Below are 6,948 nucleotides of genomic sequence, written 5' to 3' on the forward strand. Positions count from 1 at the left end.
GACAGTGCTATTCATCAGGCATGGTGTCAGGTTCCTCACATCACCTTTCAACATCTCGTGGAGTCAATGCCAAGAAGAATCACCGCAGTATTGAAGGCAAAAGGTGGCCCAACGAAGTACTGATGGGGTGGTCATAATAATCTGGCCACTCATCATCATATATATCCCACATTCAAAGGCTGTTAAATCGCATTGTTTACCCATATCTTTAGAAAAAATCACTTCTACTGTTGTGGTAAACAACCTGCTTCCATATTTATAATGGTCTGGCCCTCTAGCAACTTCAATGTGAAATTATAGCTAATTTGCCTACAAATGTCAGGTGGTCATAATAATCTGGCCAGTCAGTGTATATTCAAAAAGAGGTACATTATAACATTAGAAACACAAAAGTGAGGAAGTAAAAGGAAATTATAACTGATCAGAGTTAAGTTATTACAAGCATAAAATTGACTATTATACCTAGAGATGTATCATGTAAGTATCCTGGTAACCACAAGAAAAATTCTACAGTTGATTCACAAAAGATAAAGAGAATGAAACCAAAGCATATCACTCCAGAAAATTCATCAACTCACAAAGGACAGCAGCAAAAGAGGAAGAAAGGAAAAAGGGAACTACAAAATAGCCAGAAAACAATTAATAAGATGGAATTAGTGAGTCCCTATTAACAATTACTCTAAATGTAAATGGATTGACCAAAACACACAATGTGGCTGGATGGATAAAAAAGGTGTAAGTTGCAACTTTGATCTTTCTACCATTATTAGTAGTTTCTACCAATAGTGGTTTCTACCAATGGGACCCACTATTCAGTCATTTAGTCAAACATCTAATCCGTCTCTAATATGAACTAGTAATGTCCTAGGCCTAGGAGATCCAATGCTAAATTCACTAATATCATAGTGGGAGAGACAGATAATTATCAAATAATCACACCCATATACATACTAATTTGTACTAATTAGTTCTAAAAGTACTAATATAAAAAGAACAATGAAGGACAAGTGCACAGGGCTATGAAAGCTCCTACCAATAATAGAAACTCCTTATATTTATTTCTTACAACAACCCCATAAAGTAATTTCAGTCATCATTTCCATGGAATAGCTGAAGAGCAGGAGGCAATGAGAGGACTAGGAACTTGCTGAAAGTCACAGGGCTAGCCAATGGCCAGGCCAGAGTTTTCACTTAGGCCCTCTGTGCATTCTTAACCACAATGATACAGTGTATATTCACCTAGTCTGGATGTTAAGAAAGATGAACCTGAAGGAGGGGGAGCAAAAATAAACATTTAAGCTCATACCTGAGAGATAGGTAGGAATTACCTGGGAGAAGAGAGAGAAAAATATGTGCAAATCCCCTGACAGTGGGGATCATAGTTGATGGACAAGAAAGTTGTCTATGTCTAGTAATTCTATGAAAATTAAAGAAGATTCTAAGGATAATTAAACAAGTCAGGAAAGAAAGATAATATGTATTGACTTTAAAGTTTCATTAGTTGGCACCCTTTCCAAAATAAAAATAATAAAAGCCTTCTAAATTAAGAATTAAACTATGTTCCCACTCAGCAGCTGAATTTCTATGTTTGTCCCTAGCTGTTTGGGGTAAGGAATGGGCCACCCTCGCTGTTCTGAGACCCTTTCAAACTTAGATACTAGCACCGTTCACCGAGTATTAAGCACTGCGATTGCACTAGCACTGAAAGCTTTAGCCGCAATTGCTATTCTTTTTTCTAATCCAGCTGAGGAGAGTTCTTTTCCCAATAACTGTGGCCCATTGTCCTACAAATAATCTTCTCTAAGAAACACGAAGCAGTTAATTCACCCTGCCAAACCCAGAGGGAAGTTAATACTTTTTTCAAATATCAAATCAGTCTAATTTAATTTAGTCTTAAATGATTTTTCTGGCCCCTCTTCATGTAGATACCTCTGCAGTCAATTAGCATTGTCACTTTTAATCTTCTGCAGCCCGATCCTGGTCATTTCCCATTAGAGTCCCATTAAATAGATCCTACGGCCTGGCTGAACTGACTGCAGTGCAGCCACTGCAGGAACACGGGAGCCTCATTATGCAGCTGGCATTTACTAAAGGTTAGACATTACCGATAACCTTAATCACGAATTATGCTGCGTTTCTCAAAATTCACTTCTGGATTTCCTCGCCACCAAACCCAAATGTTCCTAGAATGCTCAGGCTATGCCCAGGTGGAAAGGCACCTTGAATTATGCATCTCAGCTCAAACCAGTTTAAACTCCATAGCCTTTGCCTCAAGAGCCACACATCTTGGAGCTCAGGCACAGAAGCACCTGCGGCGAAATGCAATGCCAGGCGCACTCTGACTAAACAGAGCCCTGTCCTGCTGTGGCTTTTCCCAGTCCAGGGGTCCTTCAAATAAAATAACAATGAAACTGGAGAACATTGAAGGACAGATATGACCTTTAGAAAATAGATATCTTCTGAGTGAAAATATATAGAGCAAAGTTAGAGTAACTCAAAACATATAGCAGGTACAAAATAGTGTCTTCTAACAGAAAAAGCATCAAACAGATATTGGAAAACATGGCTTCCATGTACCCAGTAGTAAGTGCCACTGTGGTCTCAGGAGTCACCTGATTCCACTGGGCTTCTTGCTCTGAAGTCCCTGGTTACAGAAATATAAACATAAATAGATATAAATAATATAAATATAAATACGAATAGAAATAGAAATGGAAGTAACAGGTGTCTGAGAAGTGGCTTTAGTTGGTTGGCACATGCCATCTCATTGGCAGAGTGGGAACAGAGGAGACAAGCAGGACTGGGCCAGTATTCACTTTGCAGCTGGGCCGGTCCTCTCTGTGGAGCAGCTCAGGCAGACAGCTCACTACTATGTCCTAGGGGCAGAGAGACAGGGAAGGCAGTACTGAAAGTCAACTCTGTCTACTCACAGTTTTGTTGGCAGGCAGTCCCAGTGGATAGAGATCCACAATCATCCAACAGCACAACCATCGCACAGACTGTTGGCCCTTTTATCCTTCCACCCAGAGGCCCATTCAGTCTATTCCTTACACACTCTTTAGACAGAGTCGCTGCCCTCAAAGGGCCTATAGGTTAGTAGAAAGAAAGTCAGGCTGGCTTTGGACAGATAGTCCCAGTGAAAATCATGAAACTCAAGTTTTTACCTTTATTTTAGACCAACGTTCTTGGGCCCCATTCTAGATGTAATGTCTCCCAGTTGTCCTCTTACAAAGTTCCATTAATCCCTTCTCATCTGCCTCAAGAAATGTTTTATGCTTGAACATCTAGAATCAAACAGCAAATAGGACTCATTGGTGGGTGTCAGAGACTTGGTTTGTTATTGAGTATTTCTGGCGGGGGGGGGGCGTTTCTTTGGTCCAAATCCAGAAACTCATTCAAGGCCATAATAATGTTTCCTGGTAGAATTCTTGTTGGATCTACTTCAAGTAGTGGCTAAGAGTCATTTGTAATTAAATTACTAGTTCTTGGGCCCCATTCTAGATGTGATGTCTCCCCAGTTGTCCTCTTACAAAGTTCCATTAATTCCTTCTCATCTGCCTCAAGAAATGTTTTATGCTTGAACATCTAGAATCAAACAGCAAATAGGACTCATTGGTGGGTGTCAGAGACTTGGTTTGTTATTGAGTATTTCTGGCGGGGGGGGGGCGCGTGGGGAAAAGTAGTTTCTTTGGTTTACCAAACCCAGAAACTCATTCAAGGCCATAATAATGTTTCCTGATAGAATTCTTGTTGGATCTACATCAAGTAGTGGCTAAGAGTCATTTGTAATTAAATTACTAGCAAATGCTTGCAAAAGGGCTTAACAACTATTTTTAAGTATTTTAAGCACACTATCTGAAACTGTCCTATAATCTTTCTCATCAAGTTAATTTTTTAATACATTCAAGATAGATCATTTTAACAGAACCAAGTTGTGATCAATAACGGACTATGCAAAAGGAACAGGTGAAAAACCAGCGTGGTTCTAGGAATGTCTGAGAATGTTCACAGAGGTCACCTATTGAAGGGTCTAAATGACAGGAAGAGAGAAATAATCCCCAGTGATGAAATGACCTGGGGGAAGTATGAAGGCAGGACCCACTTGTTGACATTGCTCAGAGCAGTGCTGATCCTCCTGCATTTCATCAAGTCAAATGCAGGAATGAGAAAAGGTCTTTGGGGCAATTTCCCCCCAATTAAAATGAACATAGCTTCACTGAGTACCACTAATGCACTACGCAAAGGGAAGAGGTGAAAAACCAGCATGGTTCTAGGAATGTCTGAGAACGTTCACGGAGGTCACCTAAGTTGGATATTGAAGGGTCTAAATGACAGGAAGAGAGAAATAATCCCCAGTGATGAAATGACCTGGGGGAGGTATGAAGGCAGGACCCACTTGTTGACATTGCTCAGAGCAGTGCTGATCCTCCTGCATTTCATCAAGTCAAATGCAGGAATGAGAAAAGGTCTTTGGGGCAATTTCCCCCCAATTAAAATGAACATAGCTTCACTGAGTACCAAGAACTTGCACCTACGTACTAAATAGAAAAATACAAATAGAAACAATGGCATTGTTTTTCAGCCACAATGGTATCAACATTATGCATATTTGAGAAGTGGTGATATCCTCACAACTTTTTAATATTTTTTTCTTGTGTTAGTTTGGTTCCTGCGAGAAGCAGATGTTAAAATGTTATTAGACATGCAAGAAATATATCACTGAAGATAGCTGTGAGAGAAGAGGGAGGGAGATGGGAGAGGCTGGGAGAACTGTCATGTTGTGATATAAGTCTAACCCTGAGTGAAGGAGAGAGAGGAGATGAGGAAGGCAGGGGGTAAGCATGGCAGGCTGCAGTGCACTGTTAAGGAAAGTTTAGTGTGATGTTCAAAGACTCCTCAACTAATTCAGAAATCCCAATCTCCTAGGCACTGGTCTGCCTTGATACCCTGTGTGCTCAGTTTTAGTCAGGGACTGGCCGCAGGAAGAATAGTCTCTGTGCTAACATGGCCATGTGTTTTAGAGAGCAGTGGCTAAGAACTTGGACCAATAACATTGCATGTGGTTGGAAATCTGAGGACATGTCCTGTTAGTCACCATAATCCTGAAATGAGAGCTTGGGTCATACCACAAAACATAGTTCACATGTGGCTCACCCTGAATTCTAATAATTTCAGCTCAAAGGGTTAATAATAATACCTCACATTGGTAAGGTGCTTGGAGATATTGCAGGTTCACTACCAGACCACCACAATAAAGCAGGCATCTCAATAAAGCAAGTCATAATCCTTGTGCTGGTGGAGGGTCTTGTCTTCAATTTGGAAGAAGAAGAAGAGGAAGAAGAAGAATAAGAGGAAGGAGAAGAAAAAGAAGAAGAAGAAGAAGAAGAAGAACAACAACAACAACAACAACAACAACAACAACAACTTCAAAGACTCATCAACTAATTCAGAAATCCCAAGTCTCCACGGCACTGGTCTGCCTTGATACCCTGTGTGCTCAGTTTTGGTCTGGGACTGGCCGCAGGAAGGATGGTCTCTGTGCTAATACGGCCATGTGTTTCAGAGAGCAGTGGCTAAGGACTTGGACCAATCACATTGCATGTGGTTGGAAATCTGAAGACATGTCCTGTTAGTCACCATAATCCTGAAATGAGAGCTTGGGTCATACCACAAAACATAGTTCACATGTGGCTCACCCTGAATTCTAATAATTTCAGCTCAAAGCAAGAACACACACACCATCTATGGACTGCAGTAAAGCAAAGCACAATAAAATGAGATAGGCCTCTACTCACCACCACAGAAAAAAATATTGCCAATTTTATAGATGGAGAAACCTAGTTGACACAAAGATATGAACAGAGCACTCTAACCCAGGTTTTTTACTCTTCCTACTACTCATGCTGATTAAGGTGGGGACTAGATCACCTGCTTTCTGAAATAATGAGCAGTATTGTGAACAGTGCATGACTAGAGTAGCAATATAAATTATCAAGCACCAGGGTGTTTATGAAAGGGAAAGGAGGCAGTATGAATAATTCCATCAGGGCAACAACACTCTCTTCATTAGCATTTTCCTCACATGTTATAATCCTGTAACATGGACAGGTATGTAACATCAATCCTATCCAAAGTATCCACAGACAGGTAATCCTTATCAGGAGAACCATCAGGGAAGAATTGACCTCAGCTGCCTTCTCAATCCTGCTGCTTTTTTCAAGGAAATATTCCCCCTTCAGATCCTCTGGGCCAATCCTCCTGTTTCATCAAAGTACCTGGAACTTCTTACCCTGTATTTAGAAGGTTTATTTTAGATCATAATTACAGATTAAATTGCACATTTATTCAGCATCTTTGCCACCAACCCTACATTTCATTTACAGATGGCTGTTTGCCTACAGTATCTTATTTATTTAATTGATTGACTGTCTCAGTTTTCAGAGTAATTGTTTATCTCAAGTGGCATAACAGCATGCTCTGTTCTTATGCTCTACTTGGGGAAAGAGTTCTGTCTGCTTGGAAAAATTCAATGTCTTATTAAAGAAGAGAGACTGAAATGTAGCTCCAAAATCTCTCAGTCAAGTTCCATGTTCCTCACAGCTTTGCAGATTTCCTCTTTTCCTGATGAACTTGCACACAGGAAGAGCACTTGCTCAAATTGAAGTCAATCAAATATTTTAGGGAAACATGGACTTCATAATTGTCTTCCTGTTTGTTTAGCAGCTTTCCCTTTCCACACAGATCATGATTTTTTTTCTGCTTGCTATTCGTGGTTTCACCAAGCCTAAGAGTTTCTACCCAGTGACAGCTAGAGATAAGAGTCTCTCTAAGCCAGTGATGGCAAACCTATGACACGCGTGTCAAAGGTGACACGTGAACTCATTTTTTTGGTTGATTTTTCTTTGTTAAATGGCATTTAAATATATAAAATAAATATCAAAAATATAA

Source organism: Myotis brandtii, unplaced genomic scaffold, assembly GCF_000412655.1.
Source record: "Myotis brandtii unplaced genomic scaffold, ASM41265v1 scaffold243, whole genome shotgun sequence".
Classification (NCBI taxonomy): domain Eukaryota; kingdom Metazoa; phylum Chordata; class Mammalia; order Chiroptera; family Vespertilionidae; genus Myotis; species Myotis brandtii.